Raw genomic sequence first — 25,674 nt, 5'->3', positions numbered from 1 at the left:
AGTTCATTAGTGGTTGTCAGGAGATGTGGGGGGGGGGGAAGGAGTGACTATCTAGAATATTATCCCCATCTAGAATATAGTACATTACTCAAATTGATGGGAAGTATGCTTCTTTTACCACAGAATTTAATTCCGTTAGCTGTGTACTAAACCTACATACCAAAACATCTGAATAAGTTACCTAACATCTACGTTCCTTAATTTCTTTGCATGTAAAATGAGGATAATAAAAGTACTCAGATAATTGGCTTAATGTTAAAACTGATTTTGTTAATTTGTATAAAGCATTGAGAATATTGTCTATGCTTGGTAAGTACTAACTGTTAAAAGTTATTATTGGTAAGGTTAATATCATTTTGACTGCCACTATTGCCATTACTAAACAATATAACATTCATTTAGCTTGGGGATTATTTAAAGAAAAATACTTTCTAAATTACACCATCTCATTTCCCATGACAAAATGTCCAAGCTTAATAATAATATGCAAATAACAGATGTCTTGAAGAGAGAGAGGAGACAAATTAGTCATTAAAAAAATAGGCTGGGCGCGGTGGCTCAAGCCTGTAATCCCAGCACTTTGGGAGGCCGAGACGGGCGGATCACGAGGTCAGGAGATCGAGACCATCCTGGCTAACACGGTGAAACCCCGTCTCTACTAAAAACTACAAAAATAAAAAATAAAAAAAAATAAAAATAAAAACTAGCCGGGCGAGGTGGCGGCACCTGTAGTCCCAGCTACGGGGAAGGCTGAGGCAGGAGAATGGCGTGAACTCGGGAGGCGGAGCTTGCAGTGAGCTGAGATCTGGCCACTGCACTCCAGCCTGGGTGACAGAGCGAGACTCCGTCTCAAAAAAAAAAAAAAAAAAAAAGTTTCATGTTACTTTGTGTATATCTCCAAGTTCAACAATAATTCTAAATCCTATTGAATCATGAATATTATTTTATTTTGAGATTAAACAAAATTATTTTTCAACAAACATAAAAGAAGACTAGGAAATATGGAGAACACATATTATGAGAAGTAATAACTGGAAACTCTGTGTGTAGATATAATCATAGATATAATCAGCTCTCCGTATCTGTGGGTTTCTCATCTGTGGGATTCAATCAACCTTGGAAGGAATATAGTTGGGAAAAAAGTCTACAGAGTTCCAAAAAAGCAAAACTTGAATTTGCTGAGTATTATATTGAATCCACAGGAATGAACTGATGTTTAGGTATTGAATCAGGTCTTAGAAATAATCTAGAGATTATTTAAAGTACTGTATTTGGGTCAGTGCAGGGTGTCAAGCCTATAAGCCTAACATTTGAGGAAGCCAATGCAGGAAGATTGCTTAAGTCCAGGAGTTTGGTGTCATCCTGGACAACATAGTGAGACCCCATCTTTACAAAAAATTAGCCAGACAGAGTGTCATGCACCTGTAGTCCCGACTGCTCAACAGGCTGACGTGGGAGGATCCCTTGAGCCTGGAAGGTTGAGACTGCAGCGAACCATGATCATGCCACTGTACTTCAACCTGACAGACAGTGAGAGTCCATCCCTGAAGAAAAGAAAAAAAAAAAGGCTGTATATGGAATATGCAAATGGAGGTGCATAGGTTATATGCAAATACTACATTTATATAAGGGACTTGAGCATGCTTGGATTTTGGTATCCTATGAGGTGTCCTAGAACAAGTCCCCCATGGATATTGAGGGACCATACCCTATTTGAACAGTATACTCTTCTTTCTTAGTTCTAGAATACCAGCTAGAGCAACAGAAAGAGTGAGTAACAATTTGCTCAATTGAAAAACACTGGTTCTTAGAAACACCTCAGCCTCCATGCTTGACTGGGTGTCAAAAATCTGTAATGAGATGTAAGAAAAGTCATTCATCAAAGTTTGTTAAAAGTGGTCAACTTGGCTACCATGAACATTTTAAGCATTCATTTTCATACTGCTTCAGCTAAGATATAGAGAAGATGTCTGGACTTGCAAGAAATGGTGAAGTATTAAAAAATAGCTACATTTATGTGGTTACAGTATGTTAGTGAATATGGTAGGCACAATTTCAAAATGCATACTCTAAGATTTGTTATAATTCCTAGAATGGTAAATATAATGAGATATTATATACATAAGAATATTGTATTACGTGATAAGAGATAATTTGTAGATGTGATTAAAATTACTAATACATTGACTTTGTTATTATCAAAAGAAATATTTTCCAGGTGGGCACGAGCTAATCATATCATTCTATCAAAAGCAGAGTTTTCCTCAACCCATTAAAAGCTGGTAATTCCTTCTGATTCTACTTACTAGAAGGAATTTCTGTTTTCTTCTTAAATATTTGGAGTATTTTCTTCTTAAATATTTGGAGTATTTTCTTCTTAAATATTCACCAGTAAAACCATATAGGCCTGTTTGAAGATTTAGAATTTTGATTAAATTTTAATAGATATAGGACTAGTTATGTTATTAGAATAGTAGTCTCTTTGTAGAATTTAAAAATTTGTGTCTTTCAAGTTATAATAATTAGATTTAATTGTGTTTCTCTGTACCCTGCCACATTGAAGTAAATAGACTTTTACATGGGTGGAATTGCCTATTGAAGACTCAGTTATGACATTGCTGGAAGCAACACATAGTGGTATTAAAATGCCACATTAAAAATGTGACCAACAAATATATATATATAAAACTCAATATCGCTGATCATTAGAGAAAAACAAATCAAAACCACAATGAGATACCATTGTCAGAATGGCAATTATTAAAAAGTCAAGAAATAACAGATGCTGGCGAGGCTGTGGAAAAATAGGTGAGCAATTTACACTGTTGGTGGGAATGTAAATTAGCTCAACGATTGTGGAAGACAGTGTGGTGATTCTTCAAAGACCTAGAACCAGAAATACCATTTGACCCAGCAATCCTGTTACTGGGTATATACCCAAAGGAATATAAATAATTCTATTACAAAGATACATGTACGGTTATGTTCATTGCAGCACTATTCACAATAACAAAGATACAGAGTCAAGCCAAATTCCCATCAATGATAGACTGGATAAAGAAAATGTGGCACATATACACCATGAAATACTATGCAGCCATAACAAGGAATGAGGTCATATTCTTTGTGGGGACATTGATGGAGCTGGAAGCTGTTATCCTCAGCAAAGTAACAAAGGAACAGAAAATCAAACACCACATGTTCTCACTTGTAAGTGGGAGCTGAACAATGAGAACACATGGACACATGGTGAGGAAAACACACCAGAGCCTGTGGAAAGGTTGTGGGGAGGGTAGAGCATCAGGAAGAATAGCTAATGGATGCTGGGCTTAATATCTACATGATGAGGTGATCAATGCAGCAAACCCTCACAGCACACAATTACCTGTGTAGCAAACCTGCACATCCTGCACATGTATTCCAGAGCTTAATAAAATAAAATAAATACATCACACTGTATACACAGTCTAGATGGCAGAACATGAGAACATCACCAGTGTCTGGACCCACTGGAAGTTACTGACTGCTTTTATAGGCAAATTGAACCATTAATCACAGCAGCAGAAAGTTAGCCAGTGTCACACTTTGCCTTTCTTAATCTCATCAGAATGTCTAGTACATCTATGTAGTGACAAGCAATATAATGTAACCTATTGTTCCTCCATTAAATATTAAAAATGCCAGTACAATCCATAATTCAAAAAATATGATACTCCCTCTACAAGTCTGTCGCCCAGGCTGGAGTGCTGTGGTGCCATCTCAGCTAATTGCAAACTCTGCTTCCCAGATTTAAGCAATCTTGCCTCAGCCTCCAGGTAGCTGGAATTACAGGTGCTCACCACCATGACCGACTAATTTTTGTATATTTAGTAGATATGGGATTTCGCCATGTTGCCCAGGCTAGTCTCGAACTCCTGGCTTCAAGTTATCTGCCAAAAGTGCTGGGATTACACATGTGAGCCACCATACCAAGCAGGTTTCTAATCTCAATATTATTTTATGCTAAATAATTTTATTAATAAAGCAACAATGAATTTTCCTTTACATTTCGAGATAAACAGTAGAATAACTTTTCTAAGTCAAATAAAATATTTCATTCCTATTTGTTGTGATTACATTGAATTTATAACTCGAAATATTGCGTTATGAAGTCCTCCTAATTAGAAAAATGATATTATTTATTGTAATGTTATTTTATTATTTTCATTCTTGAAGTTTCATAGTTTTCTCAATTTTAGATATGGGAACATATGCCTAAGTTTGTTTTTGGAATCCATATTTATCTTGTTTCTTATTATTGTTGGTATTTATGGAAATAATTAGTGTGTTTATCTTCTATTGCGAGAGTTTTGGGTTCCTTTTTAGTTGTACTGTTATTAGTTGATTATATTAAATTATTTAGAAGACAGTTGCTTAATTATATATTAAATTCCTGTGTGTTTTTTCTTCATTTCATTCTATTACATCAGTGTGGCATGCTAATCTAATTATCTATCTGACACTTCATCCTTTTTATTTATTTATTTACTTTAATACAGGATCTTGCTCTGTCAACCACTCTGGATGCCGTGGCATGATTACAGATAGCTCCAATCTTGACCTGGTGGTCTTAAGAAGTCATCCCTCCTCAGACACCAGAGTAGCTGGGACTATAGGTAGGTACTACCACACTGAGCTAATTTTTTAAATTTTTGGTAGAGACGAGGTCTCACTGTATTTCCCAGGCTCATCTCAAACTCCTGAGCTCAAGCAGTTCTCCTGTCTTGGCCTCCCAATGTGCTAGAGTTGCACATACCTGGCTGACATTTCATTATTGCTAACAGAAACACAACTTAGATTGATGAGGTCATCCTTTATTCAAGCTCTATAAACATATTCAAATTGTTCTAAGCAAATCGTAGTGGTGTTCCCCTTTTCCTTGCAGTAAATGATTTAAATGTGGGCATTTAATGACACCTAATGAGTGCTATACTTGGAGCTTCTGGAAGATTAATTTTTCACTGCTAAGGAAACCTCAGCTACCTTAAATATGGGTGTATTTGTTGATGATTCCTAGAATTGTCGCATGCATCTTGTAACCACGGAGTGACTGTACCTGAGAGGAAAGAACAAAGATGGCATTCTGAAGAAGGCAGAGTAAAAAAATTAATTAATTAATTAAAAGGATTAAAGTTTAGTCTTTAAGCAGCTGAGTGAATTATTCAAAGCATCTTATTTCTGAAAGAATGACGTCCAATAGAGTTTGAAGCATTCGATTTGCAATTTTCTTTTACTTTCAGCCAAAAATATTTCACTTTTAATTGATGGACTAAATCATTTTGAAGAAATATTAATTATTGTCAATAACAGAAGCCATCCTTGTATCCCTTCAGTCTTGTAAGAGTTATTAATCAGAGGTGGATGTCAAAATTTATAAGTTATGTTCTTGTTTCTATTACAATGATCAAATATTATGAATTTACTCATCCATTGTATTATTTTAAGAGATATCACAATGTTGAATCATATTGCTGAGGTAAACCTTTTTTTATACTATCTGTACCTAATTACATAAAATGCATCAAGATGTTGCACATATTTTTAGTACCATAGTCTTTAATATCTACATAGAAAATACATATATGACTTTTTGAATGATGATTTTGGTGTAAAGTTAATATACAAAAACAGCTTTATGTCTTCAAAATTCATATTCTAGTGATACATGAATAAAACCTCAAGGTCATTAAAATTAATAGAATATCATAATCTACTTCAGATATTTATAAATTAGGCATAGTTTACATAGAATGAAATTCATACTTTTAAATACATAGTTTGATAATTTTGACAAACTTACACGTTCACATAACCAGCATACGTGAATACAGAATATCTTATTCACCCCAGGAGGCTCCTTAATTTCCCTTTGCCATCAGTTCACTCACCACTTGCCTTGGGCAATCATTATCCTTTCTATCTCTATAGATACATTTTGCCTCTTCAAGATCTTCATGTAAATTTTAAAAGTACAATGAGAACTCTTTTATGTCTGACTTCAATCCTTCAACATCATACTTTAAAAGTCATTCATATTGTTTCAAGCATAAATGGTTTGTTCTGTTTTGTTGCTAAGTAGTATTACATTGTATTCTGATACCTCAATTTGCTTATTCATTCATCTGTTGAAGCTCCTTGGATTATTGTCAGTTTTTTGTTACATACATCTGCTATCAACATTTATGTATAAGTTTTATGGATTTATATTTTTATTTCTCTTAAATACCTGAAAGTGGAATTGTTGAATTACATTGACTGGCATGCTGGTCATCAATTTATTGTTTCCTAGCTCCAAATTTACCTTCCATTGTTTGCTCTGTATAAATGAATCTAAATGATATAAAACTTTTCTTCTGCCTGTGGGCATAAGGTTAAATTTTGTCAGTAGAAGATTCTGGGAAAAAAAAAAAAAAACATTGCAGGGAAAAGGAATTTTCTTTTCTGGTTCAAATGTGCTCCCTTGACAGATTGCCACAGCACAAACCGAGCATTAGGCTCTTTCAGCAGGAGTAAATTCTATAGTGCCTGGATTCTTCAGTGCAGGTGTTTCTCCACCACCTAGCCCCTGCTGAACAGAAAGATTTGTCCATACCCAGGGCTTGCAATATATCATAATTAGCATTATCTGGGGACTTGTGGCTTCCCTTGACAACCCCCGAGGTAGTTTTATAGTGCCTCCAGTGCTATGCATACTAGAGGACATATTTTTTAACAAGATCTACTAGCAAAGCATCTCTGCCACCTAGAGAGCCACAATTATGTCTTCTCCAGCATGCAGGGTACTTCCTTACAAAATTACTCAAGCTGAAAAACTGTTTTTGATATTATTCCCATGTGCAGTCAATTACAGTGTTATATATGTTACACGATCTTTGGATTTTTTATATCATCCCTGTCTTTCCTGACAACACTTATTTAACTAGGATTCTCATTATAATACTCATTGTACTGCTGGTCCCTCACCATTCTTCCAATGTTTCCAGAGTAATATTTCCAAATGAAATGTTACCATATAATTTTTCCTTCCCAAGTAGTTATTGGAATAAAAATTCACATTTCTTATATCAAAAAATCAATTCAAAATGTGGTACCTGATTTATTTTTTCTTCTCATCATGTCTTCTTCAACTGAATACTGAGATTTAAAAAAAGTTCTCAAAATGTTTTATAATTTCTCAATCTTCTGGCTTATTAGCATGCATCTTCTCAGACACAATAGCCTTTTGAAACTTCTTGCTGTTGTTAAACTCTACTCCTATGGATTTAATTTAAAGTTATACCAATCACAAAAAAGCTTGTCCTATCCACCTCTTTTTTGAGATTCTATGTCAATCTTAAGAGGCAGCATCACCTAGTGATAGATATATTAGAGTACTTATCAAAGAATGTTTATTACAATTTGCCATTTAAATGTCTCCTTACCTTCCCTATTTGATCATCTCTAAGAAGAAACAATTTTAATAGAGTTTGAAATCTAGTATTTAACAAAATATATTTCACACAGTGTGCCATGTTTTAAAAATAGTATTTTAATGAATAATCTATAAAGACTTAGACATCATAACACAACATATCAAATGTATAGTAATATTTTCAGCCTATAAACCAAAATAACTAGAAGTTTATTTAATGTGTCTTAATGCATGCCCTCTACTATATTTAGTCACTATTAAACAGTTAAGCTTTAAAATAATCCTCCATAGAAAAGATAAATAGGACAGTGGAAGACTCCCATAGGGCCCTAAGGTGCCATAAAACAGATTAAGTGAGAGACAAACTTTCAAAGAACATAGAAGGTGAAGGACAGTACTAAGATTTGAAAAGAAAAAAAAAAAAAAAAAAAAAACGCTGTAGTTTATTTGTCACAATATGTTTCCTGGAGACAATAAAAAAGCTCAAGCTTGATCTATATATTAGGGAGAAAGAAATAGAAACTGCATGATCATGGGAATTTAGCTATAAACAAATACATCAGCGATGTTTATTTTAAAACACATTTTCTATCTTTTTGGTGGGTCTTTGATTCCTACTATAATACGAGTGGTAGTTTGCAATTTTTCAGCAAGTGACCTCAAATTACACAGATCATGCATGTAAGAACAGAAAGACTTTAAAAAGCCTTGCTCTCTATAGCCTTATATTAACTATAAATAAATAGATGCAACAGCACTTTTTTTCTGTATTTTGTCTCAACTCACTGATCTTCCTCACATGCCCCATATATTAGGTAATAGGGAAAAAAAAAAAAAACTGATTTTATATCAACAGTTTTAAATTTAATGGAGACAGATATAATCATTTAAAACTATTCTTATTCTACTTAGAATTATATTTATCTATAAAGACAAAACAAAACAAAGCAAAATTAACAGATATGAACAGGATAGCAATTTCTTTTTCATCTATACAAAATCAGAAAGTAAAGTGGTTAATACTGTATGGTGGTGCCTTGATTCTCAGGGACCTAGACTCCTTCTATCCTGATGCTCTTCCAGTTTTTGAACTTGGGCATGTTGCCTTCTCAAGTAGAAGGGATGATTGGAAATTGTAGCTGTTTTGTTATTCTTGTGACTTTTTAAAATGTGTGTTTTTTGGCTATATGCAACATTAATAAAGACTCTATTTTAAAGGAGGGAAGAGTGGGTACTGAAAGACAAATTGTACTTAGGTTCTCTAGGCAAGCATGTTTCTTCCCTTTGAGTTCATACTTATTTTCCCTTCCTTTCTGCAAAATGGGTATATATTTGAGAATGGGAGAAATATCCAACTTAGGTAACCTTAAAAAGACTAGACTATTTCTTTGACTATGATGTCAATGAGATGGAAAAGCTTTAAATTGCATGACAAATTTCATCTTAATGTGAAATGTCAACTGCTTTGTTCTAGTCGATATAAACCCTGTCTTACTCCTATAAATAGGAAAAGCAAAGAAAAACATGTTTTAACAAAGAGATTATGATGCAATAGTTTAATATTTATAAAACTTACCCCTGAAGTATATAGTAGGATACATTTAGAAATTCAAGTATTAACTAACTCACAGTATCATATTCCATTCATGTATTCAGTAAATAATTTTTCCTATTTTTATCAATATTTTTGATAACGTAGAATAGAGCTTACACATAAAATGTGCTACATAAGTATTTATTAAATACAAGTATTAACAATGCACTTGATTATCAATATTAATGATTGAAATAAACATTACATAGTGAGTTCCATTTCCTGGAAGATGGAATACGTGTATTTATTCTATTCCTGCCACTAAGTACATCTAAAACTCCTGGACAAAATGTATAAACAAACATAGAAAGACTCTGAATGATGGGGTATAGTCAGCAGTTTGGTAGGTATCTTGTTATTTAAAAAAGAGAATAACAGTGACTTCCTTGGGTTTTCTTTTGGCCTCATATACATTAACCTAGTTGGTGCAGAAGATGACAATGCAGAAATGCCAACAGGCACAGACGGAAAAACTACCCAACAAAACTTTCTCCCTCTGGGCAAAGACCAAAAAAGGGGCAGCCTACCAAGATGGACAATGATAACACGGTTCACACACACAGTGTCAATGGAAGCCTCACGGGGAACCAGAGGTCCCACACCTGCTTGGCAGTGACAAAGTGATCCTACCCCCTACCTTGGGTGTCAATGGCAGCTGAGTGGGAAACCTGAACTTCACCCTCCACTTGGACCAACAAAACAGCACACATACCCCTCTTCCCCTCCCCTTATTAGAGCAGTGTCAGAATACAGCTCAAACAAAAGGTTTAGATAAGATCCATGACTTATAACACATTTTCATATTTCAGTAAAAGTCACTTTTCATATCAAGACCCAGAAAGTTCTCAAAGTGAATGAAGAAAAGCTAGCAATAGAAGAGAACACCAAAATGACAGTGATAGTAGCTTTAGTTCATGAATGCTTTACAGCTGTCATAAAAATGTTTCAAGAAACAACTACAAACAGGCTTGAAACAAATGAAAAAAATAGTGTCTCAGTCCAAAAAGTATCAGTCGAAAATAGAGACATAAACAAGGGAAAATGAAAAAAAAAATAAATTGCAAAATACAAAAATTAAAATTAAAAAAAAATACAACAGTGGATGGGTTTAACAAAAGAATGGGCAGGACAGAGGTAAGAATCACTAAATAGGAAGACAGAAAAATAGAAATTACTCAATATTAACAGAGAGAAAATAGACCAAAAATGTATAATAAGCAGTGCTTCAAGGACCTGGGGATGATAACAAAAAGCTAATTTTCATATTATTGGAGCCCCACAGGAAAAAAAAAGAAAAAAGAAAAGAAGTAGGGCTGAAAAATACACAAAAACCAATAATACTGACAATGTCAAAAAATTTAGCAAAGATATAAACCAATATTTTCAAGAAGCCAAGTAAACCCCAAATAGAATATACCCAAAGAAATAATAAACAAGGCAAATCATATTTAAACTTCTGAAAACTAAGAAAAAACACCACCAACAGAACAACCCAGTAGGAAACAGGTCATAGATCCTATTACTATTAATAAAATGTAATTTGTAATCTTAAACTTACCAAAAAGGAAGTCTGTAGGCCCAATTGTTTCCCTGGAGAAAACTACTAAATATTTAAGAAAGAATTACCATCAATTTTATACATTTCTTTCAGAAAATAGAAGAAAAATACTTTATGATTTATTTCATAACATTAGTATTATCCTGATACAAAAACCAGACGAAGGTGGTATATAATAAAATACAAATTAATATCCTTTACAAATATAGATGCAAGCATCCTATAAAATATAGCAAAAAGAATTCAGCAATATATAAAAAGAATGATATACTGTGAAATTATATTCTATGACCAAGTATAATTTATTTCAGGAATGCAAAGCTGGTTCAATATTTGAAAGTCAGTTAATGTAATCCACTGGGAAACAGGCTAAAGAAGAAAAATAATATCAACATATAAATTGATAAAGGAGAAGCATTTGACAAAATTTAAGATTCATTCATAATAAAAACTGTCAGAAATCTAGTAGATGGAAACTTCCTCAACTTAAATAAAGAACATCCACAAAACTCTAAATTATAACATTATCCTAGTGGTGAGAGACTGAATGCTTTTCCTCTTAAGATTGAGAACAAGGTCAAGATATTTACGTTTACCACTCCTATTTATGTTCACCACTTACATTCAACATAGAGTGACAGGTAACACATACATACATACATACATACATACATACATACATACAGATGAGACAGAATGAAAGCAAACGTTTTCTGTTTGCAGATGACATAAGAATCTACATAGAAAACCCTGAAGGATCTAAAATCAAAACAAAACAAAACAAAACAAAAACCCCAAATATTTGACCTCATAAGTGATTTTAACAATGTCACAGGACATAAGATAACCATGCAAAAATCAGGTGTATGTATCTACATTAATGTAAAACGCATAGACACTGAAATTAAAAACATAATGCCATAGGTCATCATTCAAAAACAAAAAAATAACTAGATGTAAATCTAACAAACCACACACAGAACTTGAATGTAAAACTACAAAACACTGATGAAATAGTAAATCAAAGCTGATGTAAGCAAATGGAGAGACATATACTTACAGATTGGAAGACTGAAAGATAACAGAGGTGAAAATTTTCTCCCAAATCAACATTCAGGTTTAACCCAATTTCTATAAAATATCTCATTATGATTTTTGTAGATATAGACAAGAATATTGTAAAATATACATGCAAATACAAAGAAAGTAAAGTAGTTAAAACAGTGTTGAAAAGAATAGAGTGGGAGGAAGCAGTCTGATTTGAAGATTTATTCTATACTATAATAATTAAGACTAGATAGTGTAGGTGGAAGCAAAGACACATAAATCAGTGCCACTGTATAGGGAACCCAGAAATGGACCTACACAAATGTACCCAACTGATTTATGACAAATGTGCAAAAATAAGTCAGTGGAAGAAAAATATCCTTATAACCAATGGTGGTGGAGCAAATGAATGTCAATAAGCAAAAAATAATAATAAATAAAAATGAGAGGAAATGAAAAAGAAAGAAAGAAAGAAAGAAAGAAAAGAAAGAAAGAAAGAAAGAAAGAAAGAAAGAAAGAAAGAAAGAAAGGAAGGAAGGAAGGAAGGAAGGAAGGAAGGAAGGAGAACGAAAGAAAATTAAAAAAAGACAGACCTTGACCTAAGTTGCATATCTTACACAATAATCAACTCAAAATTGATTCTGGACTAAAATATCAAACTATAAAACTTTTAGAACAAAAAAAAAAGAGACAAAACTATTTAGTATATAGGACTAATCACACTTGTTAGTATTGGTACTAAAATCATGAACCATAATAAAGATAAATGGACCTCATCAAAATTAAAAACTTCTACTCTGTAACTATGAAGACTAAACTATTTAACTCGAAAATTAGGCAAATACAGGAAGAGACATTTCAATAAGTAAGATATACAGAAGGCAAATGAACACATAAAGAGTAATCCAACATCATTAGTTATTAGGGAAATGCAAATTAAAATCACAATGACATATCAGTATGCACTTATCAGAATAGTTAAAATTAATACATGAACACCAGCAATTAATGCTTAAATGCTGTTTAGGATGTAGAGAAACTGCCTACAAGGAAGGAAAATAGCACAGTATTGTTGGCTGTTCCTTTAAAACAAACAAACCTGCAACTCCCATTTGAGCCAGCAGTTGTGTTTCTGGACATTTATTCTGGTAAAATTGAATCTTATGTTCACATAAAAACATGTAAATTAATGTTTATGGAAACTTTATGTATAACAGTCAAAAGTCATAAACAAATAAAATGTCTTCCAAAAGATGAATGGTTGAAGAAAATGTGGTGTGTCTATACCATGGAAGGCTGCAGTACAATAAAAAAGAACAAACTAATACAGCACTCCACCTACATTATCAGGGAAATAGTTTCAGTAAAAAAAAAAAAAAAATGTATCATCTTATGATTTTGCATCCTCATAGCTTAGATCCCACATGTAAGTGAGAACATATGATGTTTGGTTTTCCATTCCTGAGTTACTTGACTTAGAATAATAGTCTCCAATTCCATCCAGGCTGCTGAGAATAGCTTATTTCATTCTTTTTTATGGCTGAGTAGTATTCCATAGTGTTTGTGTGTGTATGTATGTGTGTGTGTGTGTGTGCGCATATATATGGTGTATATCTATTTATCTATCTATATACACATATACATACCACATTTTCTTTATCCACTCATTGATGGGTATTTGGGCTTTGTGAACTCAAAGGAAAGGGTAGAGGGTGGAGGGTGGACAGGGATAAAAGAGTACACATTGTGTATAGTGTACACTGCTCAGGTGATGGGTACACCAAAATCTCAGAAATCCCCACTGAAGAAATTACTCATGTAACCAAACACCACCTGTTCCCCGACAACCTATTGAAATTTAAAAACATAAACATTAAAAATATTAATCACAATGTTTGATACCTTGATTTCCAGAATATAGAACACAATATATTGACCAAGTGTTTGGAGAAGCACATACTGGTTATCTCTATGTGGGTTAACTCATCACTCATCAGCATTATCACTGCAGAATGTGTGAGCATCAGCATGGAAACAGGAAAAATAATAACTCTGAGTCACATCAAATATTCCATGAGTTAACCTGTGAACTTCATTATCATTTCTCATTTCTCATTACTCAAGGGAATCTCAGACTCAGAATTTTAGAGATAGATACTAAGACTTACCTAGTACCAGAACGGCAAAAAGATCTCCTCCCTGTTCCAATGTTGAACTATTGGTAGCTGTTGGGTGGGTTCTTGAGTTGAGAAAGATAGCGAGACAATATCTGGACTAAGCAGATTGGGCACTACTATCAATGGTGATGTCCACAATGGGTGTGTGAGAGGAGAGCTATGACAGAAGATGGGTCAGTAATTGTTGTGCCTTATCTAGTCCCTTATAACAGTGGTTATCAACAAAAAAAAGCTGATGTCAAAAGGCTACTTATTGTATAATCTCATTTTGTCAGTCTTGGAGTAAGAGATTTATAGAAATGAAGAACAGATTAGTGGTTGCCAAGAGTTAAGAGAAACATGGAAGAACTTTTTGGTAAATAAAGATTTTCTGTATTTTGATTGTATCAATATCAATATACTGCATGTGATATTATGCTACAGTTTTACAAAATGTTACCATTAGGATAAGTTGACTAAAGGGTGCATGGGATATATCTTTAGTAATTCCTACTACTGCACTTGCATCTACAATTATTACAAAATAGAATGTTTAGTAAAAAAAGAAAAAAGTAAGCAAGAAGAGTAGATGAAAGGTGAGAGAAGAAATTATTTATAATCAATTATGTCAGATACTGCCAATAATTTCACTACAACAAGGAAGGAGAAATAACAATTTTGCTTATCAGATAGGTCATTAATAACAATGAAAATACAACGACAATAGAAGTTTTTATAAAGTGGTAACCAAAGTGTAATTGTAGAGATTGTAGTGTAAAACAGGAGAGGAACTGGAAGTTAGATCTATAGATAACTAATTTGAGGATGTTTGATGCAATGTAAAACAAGAAGTCACAAGTGACAGGATAAGTGATATGAAAATAAATATTTTTAAGACTAAAGAAATTATTGCCACTTTTTTTTCCGATGATTTTATTTAGAAGAGAATCAAAAATAGGGCCAGGAGTAGTGGCTCACATCTGTAATACCAGAACTTTGGGAGGCTGAGGTGGGTGGATTGTCTGAGGCCAGGAGTTTGAGATCAGCCCAGCCAACATGCTGAAACCCATCTCTACTAAACATACAAAAATTAGCCAGGTGTGGTGTCATGCAACTACAGTCTCAGCTACTCAGGAGGTGGAGGCATGAGAATCTCTTCAACCCGAGAGGCAAAGTTGCAGCGAGCCGAGATAGCTTCTCTATATACTATGTGTGCTAGTTTGGGTGATAGGGCAAGACTCTGTCTCAAAACACACACACACACACACACACACACATATATATAGAATCAAGAACAGATTGAGAAATATCAGAGAGTAGAAAATGACATCTGGGCGCAAGTGTTCTTGAATGGATGCTCTTCAGCTGGAAGCATAAAATGTTCATTTATAAGTAGCAAGAAAAATTCCAGAAGAGGATGTGGGTACAAATGCTGGTTAGAGTACAATTGGTATGGGAATCTATTGCGACATTCTTACTCATACAGGAATAAACATCAACAGAGAGTGGCGACTGTGTCGGGAGAGACTGAAGAGAGATGGCAGTGTGAAAATATTATTTAAGAGAATAAGAGAATAAATTGACTATGAAAGTATAGAGTAATTATAATGTAGGATATTAATATAATAGTCTAAAGTTCTGTTCTGATTGAGCTAATAACTCTTTTACAGGTAGAAATACTTCATCTGGTTGAGATTATCTCTCTTTTATGGTGCCCATTTTTCTCAAATATTTGATGATTTTTTTGATTAGGCACTCATTTATGCCTTCGAAATTAGCTAGTAGACTGCCTGCATTTTGATGGCAAATGTCTTTTATGTGCCATAACAACAGTAGCAGATGTCCTCTGGAGATAAGCTTTGGATCTTTTTAAATTACTTAAAAAGGTGTTAAGTCTTGCTTAGGGCAAAACTGCCTTTGAAATATAGTGTCACTCTGTCACTATTGTTGAAATGGTACAAGCTGATAAGAATGAAGAGACATTTTATGTTATTAGAAAACTGGTAATGCACATTCTGCTAATGTCATCCAGTAAATGAAATAAATACCATTTTAATTATTCAGGTAAAATATTACCTCTCTGCTGAGAAGTGTTGTCAGCCATATTTTGAATTATCGGCCTTTGTTTCATATGCAAGTAACATAGTTGAAGCGAAAAAAAGTTTTTTGAAGTGAAATCTAATCAAACTGATTTTTAACTTAAAGATGTTAATCTAACATTTATGTCATTGCTGCAAGAGTTAAAAGCATAATTCTATTCAGTTTTTCTCAAATATTGAGAAATATTCAATTGACTTGTTATTCAACCTCTGCATTGTCAATAACTATCCAAAAGTAATCTTTATCATCATCTTAAATAAGAACAGAATGGCTTGAACTGGTTGTTTATGCTGACAGAATTGCAATATTTTTAGGTGGAAGAGTTTTAGAGATGATTCAATTCAACTTCATAAATGTATGGGGAAAAAATAAGTTTGTGATAATCATTTGGCCAGTTAGCAACAGGAAAATGAAAAAAGCCCTAAGAAATTCTACTTCGTCTCTTCTTTAATCAATTCTATCTGCTAAGCTCTTACAAAATGGTGTTACATTAATTTTGAGCAGGAGACTCAAGAAATCATGCAACTTTTACTCTCACTATGATAACAAATGCTTCTCCCTGTAGAGGAGTCTCTTTGAAAAAACAAAACCAAAATTTGCTAACATATACATGAGACTGGGCTATCGTGCAGGTAGATGCAAACACTTCTGAAAAATGAAGATGCTTCAACATGTGAACAGTCAAATTCCAGACATGACTGAAGTCATGTAGACCAGATAATGCCCAGCTAACTGAAAAGGCCATAGACATGAGAGGAAAATTGTCTACGATCGGGTGGGGCCTGTCTAGATCAGAATTACTCAACAAAATCAGAAGCCAAATAAATGCTTTTTGTTTTAAGACACTATGTTTTGTGGATTTTTTTAATGCAACAGTAAAAAATTGACAGCAATTTCTTACATATGAGTAAATATAATTAGCAGTAAATGTTGGGTACAATTAGTCTAAAATACAGTGAACTTTTCAGAGGATAAACATTGTCACTCAAGAACATAGTAATATTATAGTAGAGGACTGGTATTAATAGCTTGCCTGAGAGAGTGTGAGGCAGTAATGTATATCAGGCTAGAATTCTACAATCATTAGAAAATCTAAATGTATCTTTAAAACTCATGAAAAATAAAACAGTTTTCAGATAAATTGAAACAGAGACAATTTATCGACAGTAAAAATACTTTATGGGATATATTTTAAAAAGTTATATGTAGGTAGCTTGACTTCACAAAAAGAAATAAATAATTCTGGAAATAAAACATAAAATAAAATAAAGATTTTATTGTTTTAAGTGTTCTAAAATATAACTGTTTAAAGCAAAAATGGTAGTATTATATCATGTGTTTATAGAATATGTGAAAGTAAAATGTATGACAACAATAAAAAAGAGTGAGAGAAGAGAATATGCAATACAGATTTATAAGGTTTTTACACTACTAGTGAAATGGTATAATAAAATTTCAAGATCAACCCAAATTTATTAAGTTATTGTCATATATTGCAAACTCCATAGAAAATATTTTTAAAAGAGGTATAAAGTATACATCAACAGGGGGATAAAATTGATTTTTTTTTTATTATTATACTTTAAGTTCTAGGGTACATGTGCACAACGTGCAGGTTTGTTACATAGGTATACATGTGCCTTGTTGGTGTGCTGCACCCATTAACTCATCATTTACATTAGGTATTCCTCCTAACATTATCCCTCCCTGCTCCCCTCACCCCAAGACAGACCCCCCGGTGTGTGATGTTCCCCACCCTGCGTCCAAGTGTTCTCATTGATCAATTCCCACCGATGAGTGAGAACATGCAGTGTTTGGTTTTCTGTTCTTGCGATAGTTTTCTCAGAATGATGATAAAATGGAATTTTTAAAAGCTCCATTAACACAAAGGATGGTAGAAGATAGGAAAAAAAAAATTGGACAGAAAAAAAGAGAAAATGGATAATAAGATGGCATATTTTAATTCAACCATGTTAAAAAAACACAATGTAAATGGGTTAAAAGACATAGGTTATATGAGAGAATGAAAAAGGAAAATTCTGTCTTAGAAACACATTTTGATTGTGTTGAAATATATATAACATAAATTTATCATTTTAATCATTTATAACTTTACAGATCAATGGTATTAAGTGCATTCATATTGTTGTGCAATCATAGCCACCATCCATCTACAGAATTTTTATCATCTCCCCAAACTAAAACTCAACACCAATGAAATACAAGTTCCATTCTCCTCTTCCCTTAGGCTCTGAAAACCACCCTTCTACCTTCTGTCTCTATAAATTTCACTAAACTAGATACCTCATATTAGTATAATCATACAACAGCTAGGGTTTATTGTGACTGTCTTAATTCACTTAGTATAATGCCTTCAAAGTCCATCCATTTGTAACATGTATCAGAGTTGCGTTTCTCTTTAAGGATGAATAATATTCAGCTGGATGTAAATACTACATTTTCTTATACATCAATCCTTAAACGGACACTTGGATTTCTTTTCCATTCTAGCTATAGTGAATAACGCTGGTATAAATATAAATGTACAAATACTTGAGTCCCTGCTTTCAATTATTATATCTACCCAGAAGTAAAATTGTTATATCATATGGTAATTCTATTTTATTTTTAGGTACAGCCATATTTTTTTAAATAATGACTGTAGCATTTCACATTTTCATCAGAAATGTGTAAGGGTTCCAGTTTCTCCATATCCTTCCCAGCACTTTTCATCTTCTGTTTGTTTTTGATAATAGTCTTTCTAATGGGTATGTTGTGGTATGTCACTGTAATTTTGATTTACATCCTCTAATTACTGGGATGCTGACCATTTGTTAACGTATTTATTGGCCATTTTCATTTCTTGTTTGGATTAGCATCTACCTAAATTTTACGACCATATTTTAATAGGGTTGTTTAGTCATATATTTGAAAAGATTTTTATGTAGCCTGAATACGGATCTTTCATTATATATACAACTGTCCCTCAGTGTCCCTGGGGGATTGTTTCCAAAATCCATGGATACAAAAGTCTGCAGAAGCTTAAATCCCTTACAAAATAATGTAGTCAAAAGGAGATGACTAAATAGAACCTTCCAGTGATTTCTCTACAAAGGAAAACAAATTAAACAGCATTTACACAACTATCCCTACAAGAAAATCATATTTAAAAAACTAAAAATGTGACCAATCATAGAACCTGGTTTAACATAACAAGGAAAATGCATCGAAGAGGGGAGGAAGAACAGTCTTGCATTGCCTATGACCACTCCTCTTGCAACCCAAGACAGCATAGCCTGTAGACAGAATCTATGTGCTTGGGAGAGGGAGAGAAAAGTCAGTGTGATATTTTGCATTGGGACTCAATTATGCTTGGTCAAAGTAGAACACAATACTGAACAGAATTCGGCAGTGTCTATGAAGGTAGCATTTAGACCAGCCCTGGGCCAGAGAGGAATCCTTTGTGTCAGCAGGAGGCACCCAAGTTGAAGATGCTTCATGACCAGTTGACTAAAGTGGCTTGGATCCCCCTAGTACATTTGAGTGGCAATCAGGTCACAATTGTAGCATTCCCATAGGCAAGCTCTGGTGCTGTGCTACTCTCAGAGGAATTGGTTAAGGGGCTCAACCCAGTGTGACACCAGCTGCTGTGGCTATAAGCATGCCTGCATTACCACATTTCCAACTATAGGTGGTACAGCACAGTGAGAGAGATTTTTTTATGTGAGTGAAAGGGAAAAGAACAGAGAACTTTGTCTTACAATGTGAGTTCCAACTCAGTCACAGTAAAATAAAAATAAAAAATAAAAAAATAAAAAAAAAAAAACAGGAAGATCGCTTGTATCCCTAATTATAGTTCGTTTATTCTAGATAGCAATTCTAGACCCACCCAGGACTATAAAAGAATCTACTGCCCCTGTAAGATGGAGTTTTTCATGATAAAATTTCTCAATATCCTGGGTGTAGGAGGAACATACTTCAATATGATTAAGGTCATATGTGACAAACCCACAGCTAGTATACTGACCAGGAAAAAACTGAAAACCTTTCCTCTAAGATCTGGAACAAGACACGAATGTCCACTTTCACCACTTTTATTCAACATTGTACTAGAATTCAGAATCAGAGCAATTAGGCAAGAGAAAGAAATAAAGGGAATTCAAAGTGGGAAAGAAGACATCAAATTATTCTTGTTTCAATGATCTTATACTTAGAAAAACCTAAAGACTCCACCAAAAATACTTGTAGAACTGATAAAGTCAGTAAAGTTGTAAGATACAAAATCGACACATGAAAATCCATAGCATTTTACATACCAACAGTTAATCTGAGAAAGAAACTAATTATCTAATTTATGATAGCTACAGATAAATAAAATACCTCACAATGAACATAACCAAAGAATAAAATATTTTACAATAAAATCTATAAAACACGTATACAAGAAATTGGAAAGGCTATACAAAAAACTGAAAAGGATACAAAAAAAATGGAAATATATTCTCTTTCATGAATTGAAGGGATCAATATTGTTAAACTGTCCATAGTATCCAAATTGTTACACAGAGTCCGTGTACTTCATATTAAAATGTCAACGACATTTTTACAGAAATAGAAAAAAAATCTAAAATACATGTGGAAACACAATTGACTAAGAATAGCCAAAGCAAATTTGGGCAAAAAGAAGAAAGCTGGAGTCATCACATTACCTAATCTTAGATTATAGTAGAAAGTTATAGCAACCAAAACAGCATGATACTGGCAATATGATGGACATACAGGCTAATGAAAGAGAATAGAGAACTCAAATATATCTGCACACCTAAAATGTACTCACTTTTGACAAAGGTGCCAAGAACATACATTGGGGAAAGAGCAGTTTTTTCAATAAACAATATTAGGAAAAGTGGATATCCATTTGCAGAAGAGCGAAACTGGACTTCTATCTCTCACCATATACAAAAATCAAAGCAAAGTAGATTAAAGACTTAAATATCTAAGATTTGTAACTCTAAAAATTCTAGAAGAAAACAACGGGGAAACACTCCAGTACATTCATCTGGGCAAAGATTTTTTGTGTAAGATCTCAAAAACACACGTAAAGCAAAAATTGACAAATGTGATCACATCAAGAGAAAATCTTGAAACAGAGAAACAATTAACAAAGCTGCAGACACAATCTATGTAATGGGAGAAAATATTTGTAAACTGCTCATCTGTAAAAGGATTAATAAATAGAATATATAAGAAACAAACAATTCAATAGCAGAAAAAAATTAATTAGGTTAAACATGTCCCAGAAAGCTAAACAAACATTTCTCTCTAAAAAAAAAAAAAATGCAAACTGCCAACAGATATATAAAAAATTCTCAAAATCAGTAATCATCAGAAAAATGAAAATTAAGAAAACAAGGTGATATTACCTCACCGAGTTAAAATGCCTCTTACCAGAAAGACAAGAAGTAATAAATGCTGGTGAAGATTAGAAGAAAAGGAAACTCTCCTACATTGTTGGTAGAAATGTGAATTAGTATAGCCACTGTGGTAAACAATATGGAGGTTCCAGGAAAAACTAAACATAGAATTGCCATATGATGCAGCAATCCCCCTGATGAGTATATATCTGAAATAAAGAAAATCTCCATCTCAAAGACATATTTGCACTCCCATGTTTATTGCCTTACTTTCACGATAATAAAGATATGGAAGTAACTTTAGTGTCCATCAATGAAGGACACTTTATCAATGAATGGAAAAAAAATATGGTACATGTACACAACAGAATAATATTCAGCCATACAAGTAATGAAATCCTGTCATTTGCAACAACATGGATGAACCTGGAAGACATTATGTTAAGTGAAATAAGACAGGCACAGAAAGACAAGTATCCTGTATCTCATGTTCTCACTCATACATGGGAGCTAAAAAAAAAAAAAAAAAAAAAGATCACATGGATACACAGAGTTGAATGATGATCACCATGGACAGTGGGAATGTGAAATAAAGAGGGTTTAATTCATGAGTATAAAAATAGTTAGAAGGAAAAAGATCCAATGGTCAGTAGCACAATAGTACTGCTATAGCTAACAACATGTTATGGCATATTTAAAAATAACTAGAATAGGGGAAATGGAAAGTTTCAAATACAAATAAATGACAAATGTATGAAGTTATGCATATCCCAATTACCCTCATTTTATCATTATACATTGTATGCTAGTATCACAATATCAAATATACTCCATAAATATTTACAACTGCTATGCTGCCCTAAAATAAAAAAAATTAAAAATAATGAAGAAATATCTCAAAAAATAAAGTTGTGTGATATTTGAATATATACTACACACATCCCTCATACACTTAACTTCTAAATTACTGATAACGCCTACTACTATGTAAATGCCATGCAAATACTGTTATACTGTATTTTTTAGGAAATAATGACAAGAGAAAAGAAGTCTGAACAACTTAAGTACAACACATAATAAAACATATATTTTCAACATGTGGTTGGTTGTAGAAGCCCAACTACAAGTGATTTACAATTGTTTTTCTCTTGCCATGCATTGTCCTTTCCCTGTCAATCGCTTCCTTTGATGTACAGAAGTTTTAAATTTGAAATTCTGTTACCCATTTTTTAAAATTCTATTGCATGTGCTTTTTATGTCATATTTAAGAAATCATTGCTAAATCCAATGTCATGAAGCTTTTTTTCATTATATATTTTTTAAGAGCCTATATTTCAGGACTTGGATGTATTCAGAGTTAATATTTGCATATGGTGTCAGTTGAGGATCCAAACTATATTCTATGTGTATAACTGGTTTCCCCAATATCATGTGTTGAATAAATGTATTTTCCGTTGAATACTCTTGGATCTCTTGCAAAAAATTATTTAACCATATATGTGAGGGTTTATTTCTGTGATGTCTATTATATTCCATAGATCTATATGTCTGTCTTTATCCCAGTACCACACTGTTACGATTACTGTATACTTTTGTAATACAGTTTGAAATCAGAAAGTGTAAGACATCCAATTTTTTCTTCTTTTTCAATACTTTTGGTTAAAACCCAATTTTAATGTGTAAACATAGATAGTTTAAAAGAAAATAAAAGGAGGGAGAAAGAATTATCATACCAACACAACCAAACGAAAACTGGAATAGCTACATTACTATCAAAAAGTAAACTTTATTAAAAAATATGAAGGATAAAGAAGACTATAGCACAAAGAAATAGGAATGCTAAATGTGTGTGGAACTAACAACAAAAGACTTTCAAACAATTTTAGGTGAACTATACTTAGATGAAATTAATACCACAAAATGCCCCAAATCAGGAGAAAAATCTATATCTCTTAAGTACACATTTAACATTCACCAAGATAGGCTATATTCTGGGGCATAAGTAAGATTTTTCACAATTTTAAATAATTAAAATTATGCAAAGTATATTCTCAGGTGAAAAAGGAATTTAAATCATTGAGTAAAGGGTATATTTATAATATAAAAACCCTTGAAAATTAAGTACACACTTCTAATGACTCTCTGGCTTAAAGAAGTCACAAGAATATCATAAAATATTTTATAATAATTAAAAGTGAAAACACAGCATATTAAAATTTTTAATATGCAGTTAGAGCAGTGCTAAAAGGGTAATTTAAAAAGTAATGCTTATATTTGAAAAAGTAATGTCTTAAATCAATAAGTAAAGTTTTACTTTGAAAATAGAAAAAGAAGAAAAATGTATCCTAAAGAAAGCAGGAAAAAAAAAAGGAGAAATAATAATAAAAAAGAACAAAAACATAAACATAGTAGTGAACAAAACATAAATTACAAATGTAGGTAGTTCAATACATAGTATCGCCACTGACCCTAAAGTTGCTACAAAAGTCATCATTATGAGGTACTGTACTGAAAACAAATCTATGCACACAAACTGATGACTTCGGTAAAATGGACACATCCTTTAAAAGACCCACATATTAGAAAATCAAATTTCCATGCATTTATGTGGTTTTGAGTGAGTTCCTTAATATTGGGTTCTAATTTGACTGTGCTGTGATCTGAGAAACTTTTTGTTATGATTTTAGTTCTTTTGCATGTCCTGAGGAGTGTTTTACTTCCAATTAGGTAACCAATTTTGGAGTATGTCCCATGTGCCAATGAGAAGAATATATATTCTGTTGTTTTGGCAGGGAGAGTTCTGTAGATATCTGTCATGTCCACTTGATTCAGAACTGAGTTCAGGTCCTGTGCATCTCTTTTAATTTTATGTCTTGATGGTCTGTCTAATATTGTCAGTGGGGTGTTAAGCTCTCCCACTATTACTGTGTGGAAGTCCAACTCCCTTTGAAGGTCTCTAAGAATTTGGTTTATGAATCCGGGTGCTCCTGTGATCTCGGCTGACTGCAAGCTCCACCTCCTGGGTTCCCGCCATTCTCCTGCCTCAGTCTCCCGAGTAGCTGGGACTACAGGCGCCCGCCACCACGCCCGGCTAATTTTTTGTATTTTCAGTAGAGACAGGGTTTCACCATGTTAGCCAGGATGTTCTCCGCCTCTTGACCTCGTGATCTGCCCCCTCAGCCTCCCAAAGTGCTGGGATTACAGGCATGCGCCACCGTGCCGGCCCCTTATTTGTTTTTTGACCTTCCTGGATTCTTTAGATTCTATATTTCTTTCATTGCTTAGTTATTGACTTCACAGATAGCTTTTTCTTTTTCTTATTATTTTCATTTTTAATTTTGGCTTACTTAAATTAATATCTAGGTCCTCATAATTTGGTGGTCAGCCTATGTTCATTTAGAATATTTTCTTACATACCTTACCTGTGTGTCTTCTTTCATGGACAAGTAGATTAATGTGTGAAGGCACACTTTCAACCTTCATATTGTTTACAAGACACTCTTATTTTTGTTTTCTTGCTTTTCAGGATCTCAAGGAAAGCAAGGAGTGCACAACTGTTTCCTTCTCATTTTCCCTATCTTATTGGGCATGTACACAGGTAAGTGTATGTACACAGCCTTCTAGATCTTCAGGAACATATTGAAGATTTTCAAAATTTTCTATGATCATCTAATTTTCTATATATTTCTTTTAATTTTTCTCCAGGATCTTGTGGGCCTCATCTTAAATCATCGATTTAGACAAGTGCAATATTATCAGCATGTATCTATAGACATTGATAATAGCTTAGGGATGGGGATTTGTTATTGAGCTGAACTCTGAGTGAAAAATAGCTGTAATACTACCCTCGCACAGCGGTGAGCTTTTCACAGTTACCACGCCAGGAAGCTGAAGGGGGAGGGAAGATGAGAATAGGCCCAATTTAAAACACCACCAACAGCTGTCTTACTGAGGTTTAGTAGTTTCTTGTTAAAAGATAGTTTTCAATTGTTTTGTAGTTTTGTTTAATTCCCAGTTTAATTTTAGCTTTTTGTTGTTGTTTTCATGGAACATCAAATTTATCAAGGTTCTCATTCTGCCATTCCAGGAGTTACTCATTAGAAAGGTTTTGACTCTCAAACTTTTCAAGCATCTTTTGTTCTTCATAATTGGATCATTGGAAAATAACTTAAAGCTTCACAGCTCCCCAAAATGGTATATTTCCTAGAGGCTGGTAATGGATTCCTCTTAGAGGGCAGTTTGAGAGCTAATAGAAAACCTGCTTCTCTGCCAACTTAGTGTCTTCATTTTTCCTACCCAGTAGGTTTGGGTCTTTGCCATCGACTAATTATTACTGTGTGCCTTTATTCTTCTGT

The sequence above is a fragment of the Piliocolobus tephrosceles genome, chromosome 1 (genome assembly GCF_002776525.5).
Source record: "Piliocolobus tephrosceles isolate RC106 chromosome 1, ASM277652v3, whole genome shotgun sequence".
Lineage (NCBI taxonomy): Eukaryota > Metazoa > Chordata > Mammalia > Primates > Cercopithecidae > Piliocolobus > Piliocolobus tephrosceles.
This window is presented reverse-complemented; position numbering follows the sequence as displayed.